Below are 19,264 nucleotides of genomic sequence, written 5' to 3'. Positions count from 1 at the left end.
AATAGTATTACCGAACACAACTGCCCAACTTCTGATGGAAGGTCATTAACCTGAAACGTTAACTCTGTTTCTCTCTCCACAGATGCTGCCTGGCGTGCTCATTGATTCCAGCATTTACTCTTTAATTCATCAAACTTATAATCAGAGTATCACTTCCCTTGTCATCTAACTACACTCCTTCCTGATATGTAGCCTTGTCCTACAAACAGGCTCATTTCGCACGATATAGGCTTTCATTGGAATTATAGCTTCTTAACGATAACAATTATGTGATGTATGTAACTCTGTAATACTTGCCACCAGAGGGCGCGACTGTTGGAGTCCTAATGGTCACCTGCCCACACAGGGCCAATATAAAAGGTGGGCTGCCATGTTGTTCAGAAACTCTGGAGTTGGAATAAAGAAGACTAAGGTCACACTAAGTTTAGGTCACAGTACTCAGCCTCGGGGAGTTCTTCTATACACAACAATTGGCGACGAGTAACAGAATACGAACCTTCACGCAACCATGGCTGTTGTTGGAATATTAGAGAGATACGTCGAGGGTGAGGATTGGGAAGCCTTCGACGAGCAGCTCTACCAGTACTTTGTGGTCAACGAGCTGGAAGGAGACACTAACATGGCCAAGCACAGTTCGGTTCTCTTCACCGTCTGTGGACCTAAAATATACAGCCTCATCAAGAATTTGCTCACACCGACAAAACCAACGGAGAAGGAATATTGAAATTTGTGCACACTGGTTTGCGACTACCTCAAGCCGAAGGAGAGTATCCTCATGGTCAGATATCGTTTTTACACGCACCATCGCTCCAGGGATTATGTCACCGACCTGAGACACCTCACGGGAACTTGCGATTTTGCAGCTGCGTTGGGGCAAATGCTGTGGGACTTTTCCGTGCTGGGCATCAGCCACGAGGTCATTCTTCGAAAGCTGCTGGCTGCTGAAACCCTAGACCTGAGCAGGGCCATCGCGATCGCCCAGACATACATGGCCACGGACGATAACACCAAACAGATACCTTCTCAACATCGAAGCTCACCGGCAAATACTGTGCATAAAATGATGTCGCTAGCAGTCCGAACTGCATATGGCAGGGCCGAAACGTCTGTGGCTGCAAGACCTGTGATGGCTCAGAGTGCGCCATCGGGGGTGAATGTGAATCTATGAGCACCGTGTTGGTGCTGCGGGGTTAATCATCGTGCCCATCAATGTCGATTCAAGCACTACGTTTGCAAAGGCTGCACAATGATGGGGCACCTCCAGTGAATGTGCAAACGTGCTGTGACAAACCACGTGGCAGAGGATGATCGATCCGGCATGGATCACGCAGCAGAGGCAACTCAACCCGAAGAACAAGGACTCCCAGGTGCCGCTGGGGATGCTGCATTTTATCAGGGAGGCTTTGAGGGTGTGCCCGAAACGTTTCATCTGCCCACCTCGGGCTCTCTTACCGTGTCGGAGTTCTGAGTTGAGCGCTTGCTTAGGGAGTCTCATGTTGGGCATGTGGACAATGTGGCCTGCCCAGCGGAGCGTGTCGAGTGACGTCAGTGCTTCAATGCTGGGGATTTTGGCCTGAGCGAGAACACTGATGTTGGTGCGTCTGTCCTCCCAGGGGATTTTCAGGATCTTGCGGAGACAGCCCTGGTATTTATTTGTCCAGTGATTTGAGATGTCTGCTGTAAATAGTCCATGTCTCGGAGCCATACCGCGGGGCAGGTATCACCACCACCCTGTAGACCATAAGCCTGGTGCCAGATTTGAGGTCCTGGTCTTCAAACACTCTCCTCCTCAGGTGATCGAAGGCTGTGCTGGCACACTGGAGGCGGTGTTGGAACTCGTCATCGATGTCTGCCCTTGCTGATAGTAGGTTCCCGAGGCATGGAAAAGGTTCCACAGACGTGGAAAAGGCACTTGCAGCCTTCCTAAATATAGCACCCTTATTCTATTTTCTTAAAACAAGTTCCTAATTCTCGGCTAGCTGTGTAGGTTAGAGCTGTGGTTTTATCCTACGATAGATTCGACCATAGTGTTTCCGTAGTGTAGAAGTTATCACATTCTCCTCACACACGAAAGGTCCTCGGTCCGAAACCGGGCGGAAAGATCTTGAAAACTTGAAAATGGGCCGAATACCTGACGCCTGTTCCTAACTCTTACGTTCTGATGATCTCTTGACCTTTTACAGAAGAACAAACTCTCCTCTGAACATGCATGATAAAGCTCCAGAAAATATTTCTCCCTGAGGTGCTTTCGCGTGTGTGGCGAATGTGTTAACCATTACACTGCGGAAACATCTCCACTTTCAGCATCAGATTACCAAAATTAAACCCAATGAGATCGGGATAAAAGTTCCTCACATGCTCAGAGCAAAATATATGATTGATGGTCTACAAAAGAATGAACAAACTTCAGCACCAGGTGTGTGTGCCCGAAACGTTTCCTCTGCCTGTAAAATCCTGACCCTTGCAGCACAGACATGCACGAGACACCTGCTGAAGTCAAGGTCACTCTGGACCTGCACCTTTATTTCACAGCTCTCAAGTGCCAGTCTTGCCTGAGACCTGCCTTTATATACCTGTGTGGAACAGATATGCAGTGTCTCCTGCAAGTGCACCCTGGTGGTAAAGTACGCTTTGGTTACAGGTCATATCTAGTTACAGTCATGTATAGCATGGTAAGGTACAGTTATATATAGTAATGTGAGATACCTAACATAACCCTCCCCCAAGGTATTATTCTCTTTATAGGTTCAGTCTCTCAGGTGGTCTCCGCTCTCGCGTGGAGCGTCTTAGTTGTGGTTCAGTTGTTTGCCTTGGTGCCTATTTTTCTTTCGGTGTGATTGCTGGTATCTCGCCTGGGCTGTCTTTTGAGACTGCCCTTTTATCAGGTTGTTCCCTTTGTCTGTCCACCAGGTGTGGTGTGAGTTCCAATTTGTAGTCTGCCTCTGGTTCTGCAGTGTTATCAGTGAATCTACTTTTTACTTGGCCTACATGCGTCCGGCAGGTTTGGCCATTGTCCATTTGTACCACAGTAGCCTGTTTACTTCCTTATCTGTTACTGTCCCTGCAAACCATTTGGGACCCCGGCCATAGGTCAGCACAAACAATTTGTCCTCTATCACATTCCACCTCCCCCTCAAATTTCGGTCATCGTACTCAGTTAGCTTCCGGCGCTTTGCCTCGACAATTTCATGCTTATCTGGGAGGATTAAAGGGAGTCTCGTCTTTAAGGTTCGATTCATCAATAGTTGCGCGGGGGGAACCCCAGTCAACGAATGTGGACGAGGTCTGTATGTCAGCAACAGTCGCGGCTCTGTAGCGTGGGACCTTGGATTTTTAGCATTCTTGGTTCACGATTTGCACTGCTCGCTCCACCTGGCCATTGGAGGCCGGCTTGAATGGTGCCGTCTGAACGTGATTTATGCCGTGGTCAACTATGAAATCTTGAAATTCTGCGCTGTTGAAGCACGGACCATTATCACTGAGCAATATGTCAGGGATTCCGGGCGTAGCAAACATGGTCCTAAGGCTCTCCTGAATGGTAGAGGTGGTGCTCGAGTTTAAAATGGTGCATTCGATCCACTTTGAAAATGCATCGACGACTACGATGAACATTTTGCCCATGAATGCGCCCGCATAGTCTACATGCACCAGCGACCACGGTTTGGTGTGCGATGGCGAGGGCTTAGGGCGGCCTCACTGGGGGTATTACTGCGTTGGGCACAAATGGTGCATCGACGGACGCAGAGCTCCAAGTCCGCGTCAATGCCAGGCCAGCAGACGTGAGATATGGCTATGGCCTTCATCAGGACGATCCCTGGGTGCTCGCAGTGGAGCTCCGGGACAAACGCTGTCTACCTCGCAAGGGCATAACTACTCGGCTGCCCCATTTCAGGCAGTCTGCCTGTAGTGATAGTTCATGCATGCGCCTATGGAAAGGTTTGATCTCCTCGGAGCGGGCATCACGAGTCTCTGCCCAGTCACCAGTTAAAACACATCTTTTGACGAAGGATAACGTTGGGTCGCTGGTCGTCCAAGCTCTGATTTGGCGAGCCGTCATGGGTGAACCTGTGGATTCAAAGGCATTGATTGCCATCACCATCTCACAGTCCTGTTCGTCGGACCCTTCCGTGGTCGCCAGTGATAGCCTGCTAAGCGCGTCGGCACAGGTGTCTGTGCCAAGTCTGTGACTTATTGTATAGTCGTAAGACGCTAGCATGAGTGCCAACCGCTGAATGCGCGCCGAGGCGTTGGCGTTTCTTGCCTTGCACTCGGATAGCAGGGACGTGAGGGGTTTGTGGTCAGTTTCTCACGCGAACTTGGCCCCGAAAAGGTATTGGTGCATCTTTTTGACACCGTACACGCACACGAGCGCCACCCTCTCAACCATACAGTACCCGAGATCCGCCCCGAAAGTGACCTGGAGGCGGAAGCTATGGGTTGTAATTTACCCGCATCATTGAAATGTTGTAAAAGGCACCCGACCCCATACGCTGACGCATCACATGTGAGAACTAGCTTTTTACCTGGATCAAAGAAAACCAAAACACTGTTCGAACATAGAAGGTTGCATGCCTTATTGAAGGCGCGTTCCTGGGTCTCCTCACAAAACCAATCGCACCCCTTCCTGAGTAGCACATGCAGAGGCTCCAGCAGCGTGCTTAATGTCTGCATAAAGTTCCCAAAGTAATTGAGTAGCCCGAGAAAGGCGCGCAGTTCTGAGACATTCCGGGCCTGGGTGCCAAGCGAATTGATACTGTTTTGGATTCTGTTGGGCAGATTCCATCAGCGGCATCCTTCTGCCCAAAAATTCAACCTCGGGCGCGAGAAACAGACACTTGGATGTCTTAACTCTTAGGCCTACCCGATCCCATCGACTTCGTACTTCCTCCAAATTGCAGAGATGGGAGTCGGTGTCACTGCCCGTGATAAGTATGTTGTCTTGAAATACAACCGTCCCCGGGATGGACTTGAGCAGACTCTCCATTTTGTGCTGGAATATAGCATCTGCCGACTTGATGCCGAATGCGCATCGATTGTACATGAAAAGGCCTCGATGTGTGTTGATGGTGGTGAGTAGCTTAGTCTCTTTGGTCAGTTCTTGCGTCATATACGCAGATGTGAGATCTAGTTTCGAGAAAAGTTTTCCTCCAGCCAATGTGGCAAATAGATCCTCCGCTCTGGTCAGCGGGTACTGGTCCTGTAGGGAGACTCTGTTTATGGTAGACTTATAATCCCCACAGATTTTTACGGATCCATCAGTCTTCATGACGGGGACGATGGGTCTTGCCCAGTCGCTTAATTCCACGGGTGAGATAATGCCTTCCCGCAGAAGCCTGTCCAGTTCGTGTTCAATCTTTTCCCTCATCACATAAGGCACAGCTCTAGCCTTGTGATGGACCGGTCTGGCATCCTGTGTGACGTAGATTTTAACTTTCGCCCCTTTGAAGGCTGAAAATTATGTTCAAAACGACTTGGAACTGTTGAGCAGGAGGTCCGTTCCTCTGACGACACGGTGTGAACATCATCCCATTTCCAATTTAGTTTTGCCTGACAGCTTCTTCCCAACATGTTGGGAGATCTTGGGGGACAATCCACATGAAAATCGGTTCACTGTCCCTTTGTGTGTGACAGGGAGCATGGCGCTGCCAAGGACTAGGATGATTTATTTGGTATAGGTCCTTAGTTTGGTGTCGATACTTGTGAGTTTTGGTCTGTAGCTTTTGTGCGGCCACAGATGTTCATGTTGTTGAACGCTCATGAGAAATTGACTAGCTCCCGTGTCCAGTTCCATGTTGACGGGTATCCCGTTGAGTAGGACCCTCATGATTATTGGAGGCGTCTTGTTGTAAGAACAGTGGACATTGATCGTGTTGCCTCGGTGTCCCGGGCACTGTCCCCACCTTCTTCTGGTCCGCTTTCCGACCCTTCTGATTCGTATAACAGCCGAGCTGCTGTTTTTTGCACGTGAGCCAGACGTCCTGGAAAGTTGCAGTTTCTGCAAACAGCATGCTGAAATCGACACCCCCTTGTTGAGTGCCTTGCCCCACATCTCTAGCACAGACCGCTTCCTTTGTTTCGAAGGATGAGCTGCGTCTGGCTGATCTCTCTTGAGCTTCTCTCATTCTGAAGTTGATTGCTCGCATTGTGGGTTTATGAGGTGTGAATGGCCGTTCATTTGGCCCTTTATCGGCTCATGGCGCCACTGCCTGCTGTGAAGCCCTGCTCTCCTGCCTTTGTCTGTGTGTGTGGGTAGCGGCTTGTTTCAAGCTGTGAACCCCTTGTTGCGATGTTTCGTTAGTTGTCGTACCCGCAGTGTAGATCAACCTTGTTTCTTCTTCTCCTGCCAAGAATGTTTGTGCAATCAGTGCTGCTGCCTCTAGGGTCAAGTTCTTGGTCTCTATAAGCTTTCGGAATATGCCTGCGTGGCCTATTCCTTCAATAAAAAAGTCTCTCAGTACTTCTCTCCTTAGTACATTGGAGAACACACATAAACTAGCCAACGTCCGAAGTTCCGCCACAAAGTCGGGTATGCTCTGGCCCACACAGCGTCTGTAGTTGTAGAACCTGTGCCTGGCCATATGTAGGCTGTTCGCTTGCTTCAGGTGGTCTCTCACCAGTGTGCTCAACTCCTCAAACGACTTGCTTGCTGGTTTCTCGGGTGCCAGCAGGTCATTCATTGAGGCGTATGTTTTCGAGCCTCAGCTGGTCAAGAGATGGGCTCTTCTCTTGTCTGCCTTATCGTCGCCTAACCAGTCTTTGGTTACAAAGCTTTGCTGGAGCCTTTCTATAAAGTCCTCCCAATTGTCTCCAGCATTATATTTCTCATCTGAGCCGTTGGTAGCCATTCTGTGGATTCTGTGATCCCGTAACTCGGCGCCACTTTAAAGTCCTGACCCTGCAGAACAGACTTACACGAGGCACATGCTGAAGTCAAGGTCACTCTTGACCTGCACCTTTACTTCACAGCTCTTGAGTGCCACACTTGCCTGAGACCTGCCTTTATATACCTGTGTGGAACAGGTATGCAGTGTCTCCTGCAAGTGCATCCCTGGTGGTAAAGTATGCTTGTGGTTAAAGGTCCTATCTAGTTACAGTCATGTATAGCATGGTAAGGTACAGTTATATAGAGTAGTGTGAAATAAATTACACTGCTCACCTGGGGCTCGCTTACCGTGTCGGAATTCTGAGTGGAGCGCTTGCTTAGGGATTCTCGTGTCGGGCATGTGAAAAATGTGGCCCGCCCAGCGGAGCTGGTCAAGTGTGGTCAGTGCTTCAGTGCTGGGGATGTTGGCCTGAGCGAGAACACTGATGTTGGTGCGTCTGTCCTCCCAGGGGATTTGCAGGATCTTGCGGAGACAGCCCTGGTGGTATTTCTCCAGTGATTTGAGATGTTTGCTGTATATAGTCCATGTGTCGGAGCCATACTGCGGGGCAGTTATCACCACCGTCCTGCACACCTTAAGCCTGGTGCCAGATTTGAGGACCTGGTCTTCAAACACTCTTCTCCTCAGGTGATCGACGGCTGTGCTGTCACACTGGAGGCGGTATTGGACCCCGTCATCGACGTCTGCCCTTGCTGATAGTAGGTTCCCGCGGCGTGGAATATTGTCCACGCTGTCGAAGGCCACACTTACAGCCTTCCTAAATATAGCACCCTCATTCTATTCTCTTAAAACAAGTTCCTGAATTCTCGGCTAGCTGTGTAGGTTAGAGCTGTGGTTATATCCTCAGATAGATTCTATCACAGTGTTTCCGTAGTGAAGTAGATATCGCATTCACCTCACACACGAAAGGACCCCGGGCCGAAACCGGGCGGAAAGATCTTGAAAACTTGAAAATGAGACGATTGGCTGACTCCTGTTCCTAACGCTTACGTTCGTATGATCTCTTGACCTTTCACAGGAGAACAAACTCTCCTCTGAACATGCATGAGAAAGCTCCAGAAAATATTTCCCCCCGAGGTGCTTTCGCTCGTGAGGCGAACTTGTTAACCATTACACTGCAGAAACATCTCCACTTTCACCACCAGATTAACAAAATTAAACCCAATGAGATCGGGATAAAAGTTCCTCACATGCTCAGGGCAAAATATATAATTGCCGGTCTACAAAAGAATGAACAAACTTCAGTACCAGGTCAGACGGAAATGTTAAGCGAGCAGGTGGACTGCTGAATCGTAGTTTTAAGAAGTTGGTGGTGACAAAACAAATGGATTCCGCTTAATGATAAAATATAGGAAATGTCAGAAGTGCGACATAAACCGACATTTCCAGAGGAAACAGTGACCTGAACACAGCACCATACACCGCTCGGCCATCCTGAATATTTAGTGCTGCCTATGTCCACCTGCTGGTTGATTTTGAACTTTTGTGTCCTGTCACATGAAATAAATGAGGGCAGAAATCGTATCTCTGCCTGACACCAGGGAAACAGTTCAACAGACCTTGGAGCAAGGGTCTGGTTCTTGCCAAACAGCCAAGGAAATAATAATTCTGGAAGAAAAATATCCAAGAGAACAGTGACCCCGCAGTGATCTGAACACACAACCTTCGGATCTGGATTCAGACACACTACCTTTGCACCATGAGACCTACACAGTGGGCTGGAGATGTTTTACTATATGAAGGTTCTGCATACAAGTGGCTTTAAAATCCCCTCCCATTTCCACCAGGTATCACAGGCAGCGCTCACCTGACAGGCACCGTATGATTTCTTCTTAAACATTTCTCTTGCTTTCACGGGAAACCATCAATAATTAACCCCCCACCTTCTGTTGCACAATCAAACAATTGCTAACGCAGGAACAGTCCATACTTCAATCATTTATCCTGTGCTTTGCATCTTAACTCGAAAACCATATCACATTTTACTCACTGTATTTTAGCTTTCTGGTTCAAAGTCTTCACGGATCTGGGGCAAATTTATTATCAAATTTAACAGCACCGGTTATTCCTATCGTGCACAAAAAATACAATCAGTAGTGAAGAAAATATCCCACCGTGCGTATTTGCAGATTCAACGCAATAGGATTTCAAATAAAATCAAAGAATTTTACACTGAAAAGATTTGCAAGTGTTACTTGTATTTGTGTCTTTAATGAAACTTTGTGGCGTCTGACTCCCGTTCATGCCTCTGCTGAATAAGAAAGGAGAGTGTGACGTTGACCAGACTGCACTGCCCCTGATATTTGTCAGCTCATCCTTTATATTCAGTGGTTTCTCTCCCTTTGATGGGCTGCAGTGTAGCGGATATTACGTTGTCCTCACACGCAAAAGGTCCCCGGTGGACCCGTTTTCTCTCAGTCAATGTTATCCATTTATTGAAGTGAAATGAAGAGCAATTAATGAATAAGGGAGCCCTTTTGCCAGGAGAATAAATAGCAAATAAAAACAGCAAATGCTGGAAATCCCAGCAGGTCAGGCAGCATTTGCCGGGACACTAAACTCGCCTCCAATTGTTCATCCACAGAAAGTTTAAACATAATGCTTCTGCCCGGGATTGAACCAGGGACGTTTTGCGTGTAAAGCAAACATGATAAACACAACACAAGTTTCAAAAGCAAGTTTCAACATCTGGGGCAGAGCCAACAGGCGCCTGGCTGCAATGAGCGATAAAAACCTGCGTTGGCCGGAAGCCCGGCTAGCTCAGTCGGTAGAGTATGAGACTTTTAATCCCAGTGTCGTGGGTCCGAGCCCCACGTCAGCGGATTACATTTAATTGAATTTAATGCAGCTTTCATGGAAAAACATCATTAATAACCCACATCTTCTTTTGCACAATGAAAGAAATGCTAACTGAAGGAACTCCATAATTCAAGTCTGTGAGACACTCGATCATGATTTCAATCATCATTAATCCACCCACAATATTTGACATACGTCAAGGATGCCACATTTGCCCAGCCTGGCTAGCTCAGTCGGTAAAGCTTGAGACTTTTAATCTCAGGGTTGGGCGAATAAGTTTTGTTAACCTTTTCTCTTGCTTTCACGCGAAAACATCATTAATTAACTGATCAATTGGAGAGGCTGGGTCCGTTTCCTTTGCAACAGAGTATTTGTCCTCTAGGATCGATAGTTTCCTTGCTGAATCACAATAACCAGATCCTCTATCTCCCTCTGGATGTTCGGGGGTGTCCCGAACATTCCCAGTCGTGTGATTGCCCCTTTTTTGTTCTCCAATTCAATCCATATGGCCTCGTCCAAAAATCTGTCCATCTCCACCTGAAATATATTCAATGACCCAGCCTCCACAGCTCTCTGGGGCAGAGAGCTCCAAAGATTCACCACCCTCTGAGAGAAGAAATTCCTCCTCATCTCCGTTTTAAATGGGCGACCCTTAAACCTTCAGGGAATAAGGGGTTATGGGTATCAGCCATGATCGTATTGAATGGTGGAGCAGGATCGTGGGACCATGTGGCCTACTCCTGCTCCGACTTCTTATGTTCTTATGCCCGCTTATTCTGAAACTGTGCCCCCAAGTTCTAGATTCCCCCACAAGGGGAAACATAGAAACATAGAAAATAGGTGCAGTAGTAGGCCATTCGGCCCTTCGAGCCTGCACCACCATTCACTATGATCATAACTGATCATTCCCTCAGTACCACTTTCCTGCTTTCTCTCCATACCCCTTGATCCTTTTAGACATAAAGGACAAATCTAACTACTTTTTGAATGTGTGGGTTAATTCCCGTGAAAGTAATATAAAAGTGTCAGGAAAATAATTCACGCAAGGTGGGGCTCGAACACATGACCTTAACATTAAAAATCTCATGCTTTACAGGCTTAGCTCGCCAGGCTTGCCCACATCTACTTTGTCAATGGTGACGCCCAGGATGTTGATGTGTATTAGTCAAAGGAACATAAGAAATAGGAGCAAGAGTCGGCCATACGGCCCCTCGAGCCTGCTCCACCATTTAATAAGATCATGGATGATCCGATCATGGACTCAGATCCACTTCCCCGCCCGCTGCCCATAAACCCTTAACCCCTTATTGTTTAAGAAACTGTCTATTTCTGTCCTAAATATATTCTATTTCCCAGCTTCCACAGCTTTCTGTAACAGTGAATTCCACAGATTTACAGCCCTCTGAGAGAAGAAATTCCTCCTCATCTCACTTTTAAATGGGCGGCCCCTTATTCTAAGATCGTGCCCCTAGTTCCAGTCTCCCCCATCGGTGGAAACATCCTCTCTGGATCCACTGTTGATGAAAATAAATTCACATAGATTCTGGTAAGGTAAGAGAAACAACTTTATTGCTAACAGAGCTCTGGGAGAAGAGTTGAGATCCAGCGATCTCCCCGAGTGCCTTGTGCCGCAGGGTTCTAAGCAGTTTACAGGGGGCGGAATACAATCATTTAAATTAATTTACAAACAACCAATCGATCCATATGGCAACGCAATTCATTTACATTCAACTTTTTAGTCCTAGTAAAACCTGATAGCATGGTGCGAGTTTGCGGGCCCTTCCTCTTTATCTTCTTTTGTGGTTAGTTATTCTGTTGCAAAGCTATCGATGAAACAGTGGCCTGCACCTGGCCAGGAGTCACTTGTTGCTGCAGAGTTCATATCAGGGACAGCAGATAGGCTTCTTGGAACAAAGTTCATTTCGTGGTGGCTTACCCCATCATGCTTTGCTTTGTCTGAAAATCCACTCCAACATCGTCATTCTATTCTCGGAAAACCAGCTGCTGAAGTATCGGCCCGCTGTGTAGGTTAAAGCTCTGATTATATTCGTAAGATTGCTTTAGCCACTCCGTTTCTGTAGTGTAGCGGTTATCATACTCGCCTCACACGCGAAAAGTCCCTGGTTCAAGCCCAAGCGGAAACATTATTTTGGAGGCTATTTTGTTGTAAATGAATTGAACAAAAGTCGCCCAAGGTTCCTTGTCGCATGAGAAGTGAATATTTTAAACTAGTCTCCTACACACAGAGTGGATAAAGTCAGATAGGGGAGAAAACTTCATCAATGATTAAGCTCTTTAAATGATTAACTTAAGAACAGAAGAAATAGGAACAGGAGTCGGCCATTCGGCCTCTCGATCCTGTTCTGCCATTCAATAAGATCATGGGTGATCTGACCATGGATTCTGAGTTAAGGGACTCGGGGGCCTGTTCTCTCTCCCCTGAGAAGGTTCACTTTCTACAGTCCAGCCTCTAAAAGGCACCACTCTGTGCACAGTACGTGCCGGGTTTGAGTCCTGAGGATGAGTCATCCGACGAGAGCCACAGGTCGAGGTCATGAATGCTTGGCTCATGGAGATGGCCTTCTGCAGTGTGACTTTGGTATCCGCTGACAGTAGCTTATGAAGAAGGCCCTCGTGGCCGATTCCGATGACAAAGATATCCCGCAGTGTTTCGGTGAGGTGGTTACCAAAATCCCACGGTGCCGCCAGCCTCCTGAGGTCTGCAGCATATTTCGATCTCCTGGCCTTCAGGCCGTCGGTGTGTATAAAACCGCTGTCTGGCTGTGAAGATGCTCTCTTTGGGCTTGACTTGTTCTTGGATCAGTGTTACAAGCTCCTCGTACATCTTGGTCATTGTCTTCGCTGTACCAGCAAGTCCCTGACGAGGCTGTAGAAGATGGGCCCACAACTGGTTAGCAGGATAGCTCTGCACTTATCAGCCAGTGTGACCGGGTTGTCACCTGCCAGATAGTTTGCTGTGAAGAAATGGACAAGCCACTCCACAAAGGCTTCCCAATCTTCACCATCGGCGAACTGCTGCAACGTACCAAGTTTAGCCATTTTCGTGTGAAGGTCCGTAATCGCGTCGCCAATTGTTACACCTTCAGATGCTCTGATAATGACTCCACGAGACAATATTTAGTGCTTGAACTTTAGTGACCTTCGTTCTTTATTGATAACCACAGAGTGAGCGTCACACCTGATGGCTTGCCTTTTATACCAGGCCAGGCATACCTGAACAGGTAATCTACAAGCCGCCCACTGCAGTGCCCTCTGGTGCACAACTTGCAATAGTTCAAGTAATAACCATGTAGGACACATGACAGGTGTCACTGTGGAACCGTTTCTCTCACTCAAAGTTAGACACACTACCGTGGGCACGACGAGGTCTAGGTAGGTAGCCATTGACATTCAGGTTCATATATAAATATATATAAATAAATCGACATGTATCATAACTGTTCCCTGGTGGTCAAGGGGTTAAGATCCAGTGCGCTAACCTGGTTTCAATCCTCGATCAATTCATCACATAAAAATTATTGAGGTCTGTGAGACGATTAATAATTGCTATAATCACCATGAATAACAATACTTTCTGTGATAGACCGAGCTTACAGACTATCTGGCTTCTCCTGCCCTTTGCCAGGCACGTGTTCGAGGTATAATTTTGTAAGCAGGGTGAGTTCGCTGATTGCGGGCAGATGGTTGCAGACTCTGTGGCCCCATTGTGAGCAAGTGAACACGGTGGCTGGCTGATTTGTGACATTTCTGTAAAGGGCAGCGGAGGAGAATGATTGAGAACTTTCAGTGTGGGACAGAAGTTGTTTAAGGTGAGCCAACACATTCCCACTCAGCTCCGAGGGCGCTCACAGGTCATTGTTATTTTGCATATTGTCCTTCCAGAATTAATATTTCCTTTGCTGTGTCGAAATAACCAAACCCTTGCTCCAAGGTCTGTCTCACTGTTTCCCCGGTGTCAGGCAGAGATACGCCTGCTGCCCTCGTTTATTTCATGTGAAAGGACACAATATTTCAAAACCAACCTGCAGGTGGCCACACACAGCACTGAATAGTCAGGGCGGCCGAGCGGTGTAAGGTGCTGTGTTCACGTCACTTTTCTCTTCTGGAGATGTGGGTTCATGTCCCATTTAATCATTAAGCGAAAGCCATTTGTTTTGTCACCATCAACTCCTTAAATGTGCGATTCAACAGTCCACCTGCTCGCTGAACATTTCTGTCTGACCTGGTGCTGAAGTTTGTTCATTCTTCTGTCGACCATCAATGATATATTTTGCTCTGAGCATGTGAGGAACATTTACCCCGATCTCATTGGGTTTAACTTTGGTAATCTGGTGCTGAAAGTGGAGATGTTTCCGCAGTGTAACGGTTAACACGTTCGCCTCACACGCGAAAGCACCTCGGGGGGAAACATTTTCTGGAGCTTTCTCATGCATGTTCAGAGGAGAGTTTGTTCTTCTGTGAAAGGTCAAGAGATCAGAAGAACGTAATAGTTAAGAACAGGAGTCCGGCAGTCGGCCCATATTCAAGTTTTCAAGATCTTTCCGCCCGGTTTCAGAACGCGGACCTTTCGTGTGTGTGGCGAATATGATAACTACTACACTAAGGAAACACTGTGGTCGAATCTATCTGAGGATAAAACCACAGCTCTAACCTACACAGCTAGCCGAGAATTCAGGAGCTTGTTTTAAGAGAATAGAATAAGGGTGCTATATTTAGGAAGGCTGTAGGTGCCTTTTCCACGCATCGGGAACTTTTTCCACGCCTCGGGAACCTACTATCAGCAATGGCACACATCGATGACGAGGTCCAACACCGCCTCCAGTGTGCCAGCACAGCCTTCGATCACCTGAGGAGGAGAGTGTTTGAAGACCAGGACCTCAAATCTGGCATCAGGCTTATGGTCTGCAGAGCGTTGGTGATACCTGCACCGCGGTATGGCTCCGAGACATGGACTATATACAGCAGACATCTCAAATCACTGGACAAATACCACCAGGGCTGTCTACGCAAGATCCTGCAAATCCCCTGGGAGGACAGACGAAACAACATTAGTGTTCTCGCTCAGGCCAACATCACCAGCATTGAAGCACTGACCACACTCGACAAGCTCCGCTGGGCGGGCCACATTGTCCACATTCCCAACATGAGACTCCCTAAGCAAGCGCTCTACTCAGAACTCCAACATGGTAACCGAGCCACAGGTTGCCAAAGGAAACGTTTCGGGCACACCCTCAAAGCCTCACTGATAAAATGCTACATCCCCACCTGCAAGTGGGAGTCCTTGTTCCTTGGGTTGAGTTGCATGTGCTGCGTGATCCGTGCCGGATCGATCATCCTCAGCCACGTGGTATGTCACAGCACGTTTGCACATTCACTGGAGGTACACCATCGTTGTGCAGCCTTTGCACACGTCGTGCTTGAATCGACATTGATGGGCCCGAGGATTACCCCCGCAGCACCAACACGGTGCTAATAGATTCACATTTACCCACGATGGCGCACTCTGAGTCATCACAGGTCTTGCAGCCACAGACGTATCAACCCTGCCATATGCAGTTCGGCCTGCGAGCGACATCATTTTATGCACAGTACTTGCCGGTGAGCTTCGATGTTGAGAAGATATCTGTTTGGTGATATCGTCCGTGGCCATGCATGCCTGGGCGATCGCGATGGCCCTGCTCAGGTCTCGGTTTTCAGCAGCCAACAGCTTTCAAAGACTGACCTCGTGGCTGATGCCCAGCACGTAAAAGTCCCACATCATTTGCCCCAACGCAGCAAGGTCCCGCGAGGTGTCTCAGGTCGGTGACATAATCCGCCAGGTCCTGGTCCCCGGAGCGATGGTGCCTGTCAAAACGATATCTGGCCACGAGGAAACTCTCCTTCGGCTTGAGGTTGTCCCAAACCAGTGTGCACAACTCTCAATATTCCTTCTCCGTTGGTATTGTCGGTTGAGCAGATTCTTGATGAGGCTGTATATTTTAGGCCCACAGATGGTGAGGAGAACCACCCTGTGCTTGGCCACGTTAGTGTCTCCTTCCAGCTCGTTGCCCACAAAGTACTGGTCGAGCTTCTCGACGAAGGCTTCCCAATCATCACACTCTACGGATCTCTCTAATATTCCAACGGCAGCCATGGTTGTTTGAAGGTTCGTATTCTGTTACTCGTCGCCAATTGTTGTGTCGAGAAGAACTCCCCGAGGCTGAGTACTGTGAGCTAAATTTAGTGTGACCTTAGTCTTCTTTATTACAACTCCAGAGTGCCTGAACAACATGGCAGCCGACCTTTTTTATTGGCCCTGCACGTGTGGGCAGGTGAACATTCGGACTCCAACAGTCACGCCCTTTGGTGGCAAGTATTACATAGTTACATAATTCACATAATTGTTATCGTTCAGAAGTTATAATTCCAAAGAATGCCTGAATCATCCGAAAGGAGGCTGGTTTGTAGGGCAAGGGTACATATCAGGAAGGAGCGTAGTTAGATGACAAGGTAAGTGATTTTCTGATTATAAGTTAGGAGAATAAAAAGAGTAAATGCTGGTAACACTGAGCAGGTCAGGCAGCATCTGTGGAGAGAGAAACAGAGTGAACGTTTCAGGTTAATGACCTTCCATCAGAAGTTGGGCACTTGTGTTAGGTAATACTATTAAAAATTTAAATTGTCACGTAGCAGGGATAAGGAAAAGATATAAAATGTGGCATTTTTTGGAACAGATAGTTTAGAATCCGATTAATTTTTGATCAATTTGTACACCGAGCTGGGAACTGTAAGGTGTTTGAGTTCTTCGGCGAAAATTCGCAAGTTTTGGGTGTAAGTACTGTTGTTAAGTGTATGTTTAATTATTGTCTGTTTAATATCTCTGACATTTAATGTTGCGGACCATATTACTGCACTGCGCGTGTTCCAGCTCTGTTTGAAGCACCGACCCCTTCAATCTGTCGCTTGACTGGGACAGTTGGATTCACCGTTTCTTTGTTTGGTGAAATTTCAAAGATTGAAAGCGGCGGACATCAACCTGGTCACCTACTCACTATCCGCTACACGCTGCTCCCGTGAGATGAAGCCCAGTTGCTGTTTCAAGCTTGAATGCAGGTACAAGCAGACCTCATTCATAGAAAGGCCAAGTCCGTGAGATACCTGATTCTTTGCACAGAACTCCTTCGCAAAGAGTTGCAGTTCGTGTGGGTTGATTCGGGCACATGTTTCCCCACACTCCAACACTTCAAACACAACTCAACGGCTGCAAAGCGCTTTGGGGCATCATGAGTTCCTGAAAGGTGCTGTCGAAATGCAAGTCCTTCTTTGCAAAAAGTCGATGCAAGTTCAAAATTCGTGGGTAAATTGAGGGCTCGTCCGGGATTTGAACCCGGGACTTCTCGCAAATTTCAAGTTAGAACCCCAAAGCTAGAGTCATACCCCTAGACCAACGAGCCAACTACTGCACATATGTGGAGCTCAGGTGTAACCATTATTGAAGCATGTTTACTGTGTTGCTATTCTTGATTGGAGGAGCACATGGGACAGAATCAGTGAATTTGCTTTTTCGAACTGTCTTCTGAAGCACCGCACAGTCCCACTCCGACAGTCAATGAGCTGTTGGGACGTTACTGTATCCAGGCTGCGGGTGGCCAACAGGCGCCTGGCTGCAATGAGCGATAAAATCTAGCGTTAGCCAGAATCCCGGCGTGCTCAGTCGGTAGAACATGAGACTCTTAATTACAAGGTCCTGGGTTTGAGCCCCATGTTGGGCGATTGTATTTCTTTTAATTTTATGTTGCTTTCATGGAAAAGCATCATTAATGAACCCACAATCTTCTTTTGCTCAATTAAAGAAATGCTAACTGAAGGAACTCCATAATTGAATCATTTCTTCTCTGCTCTGCAAGTGAACTCTGAAACCATAAACCATTTTACACACTGTGCTTTCGGGGTCTGGGTCAAAATGTTCATTGCTGATAACATCAACAGGAGACTGGGGAAACAGTGAGACTGACTTTAGACCAAGGGTCTGGTTATTGTGAAACACCAAAGAAAATAGCAATTCTGGAAGAATAACATCGAAACGAAATGTGAGCTGACACCCTGAAAGAAGTGTTAAGGCAGAAGGTTAAATGCTGCATCCCTTTCTGCAAAAAATTCCTTTCACAAATATTTCAATGTCCGAAACGGCACAAAGCAAAAATGTTCCGTTCAAAGTCAATAAACACCTGAATTTCCGCACCCCGCGAATCTCCTGAACCAGATGCCACTAGTTTTGCCGACTCAATCCATGTCCCTTTGCAATGTTGTGATCCCACCCACACTATGAAATGTGCCACTAACTTATCGAATCATGGAATGGTTACAGCACGGAAGGCCATTCGGCCAATCGAGTCCGTGCCGACTCTCAGAGAGTCCCACTCCCCCGCCCTTCCCCTGTAGCCCTGCAATTGTTTTTCCTTCAGACACTGATCCAAATCCCGTCTGAAAGATAAGATTGATTCTTCCTCCACCGCCCTTTCAAGCCGTGCATTCCAGATCCTAACACTCGCTGCTAAATGGCCATCTCCTGTTCCTATGTGTAAAGTCTTGGAAACACGAGATCAATTCCTGCCACATTAACCGCCTTCCAAAATACAGCACCGTCATTCCATTCTCGTAAAACCAGCTCCTGAAGTATCGGCCAGCTGTGTAGGTTAAAGCTCTGGTTATATTCCTGAGATGACTGGAACCACAGCGTTTCTGTAGTGTAGCGGTTATCACGTTCGCCTCACACGTGAAAGGTCCCGGTTCGAGCCCGGGAAGAAACATTATTTTGGAGACTTTTTTTGCCGTGAAATAAATTGAACAAAAGTCGCCCCAGGTTCCTTGTCGCATGAGCACTGAACATTTTAAACAAGGCTCCTAAATGCAGAGTGTATAAAGTCAGATAGGGGAGAAAACTTCATCAATGATTCAAAATCCTTAAATAATTAAAGTTCAGTTATTGAAGTTTCCACTGTCCATCAGTGACGATTCTACAAAACAACGCTGTCGGTTAATGAATGGGGAATAAAACAAATAATCTTCACCCATCCCCATCGCCCGACACAGAGTTTAATTCGTTGCATGTCATTCTTTTAAAGATTTTGAATGAAAGAGTTACTTTCTGAATCCGGGCTCCCTCTGTGAGCGCCGCACCACTAAAGGAGCAGGAAACACATTAAATAGTTGACCACAATTGCTGACATTTCTTAAGCTTTTTTCTTTGTTTTTTCAGCTATTCATCCTTTTCAGCTCATGACTGCGGATATTGCTGTGATTAAATCTGAACACAATGCAATGTCTCACAGTCCCTGCCTCGGTTAATACCAGCAGATCTGAGCCGCATTTCAAACCCACAAACAACTCAATAGTTATTCGCTCTTCCCAGTTCCAGAGCTCAGAGGGTTATTGTCCATTCCTGTGATGCAAGCTAGCTCAGACCCAGGCCAAAGGTCCCCGTACACCGAGCACACGCTGAGGAAAACTCCGGGGGAGTGGATATCCTATTGTGGGGGGCGACAGGACCCTCGGACTCTTCAATAATCTCTGACAGCTCA

The 19,264-nt window shown here is 47.3% G+C and overlaps 1 non-coding gene across 1 annotated transcript; it reads left to right on the top strand.

Moving 5' to 3' along the window:
- The first annotated feature begins 18,421 nt into the window (after positions 1–18,421).
- Positions 18,422–18,493, top strand: trnav-cac (transfer RNA valine (anticodon CAC)). Its single transcript has one exon. It is a non-coding gene; the product is annotated as a tRNA-Val (tRNA).
- Positions 18,494–19,264: the final 771 nt, after the last annotated feature.

The sequence above is a fragment of the Pristiophorus japonicus genome, chromosome 33, assembly GCF_044704955.1.
Source record: "Pristiophorus japonicus isolate sPriJap1 chromosome 33, sPriJap1.hap1, whole genome shotgun sequence".
Lineage (NCBI taxonomy): Eukaryota > Metazoa > Chordata > Chondrichthyes > Pristiophoridae > Pristiophorus > Pristiophorus japonicus.
Note: the sequence above shows the minus strand (reverse complement) of the source record. Positions and strands in the feature narration are given on the sequence as shown.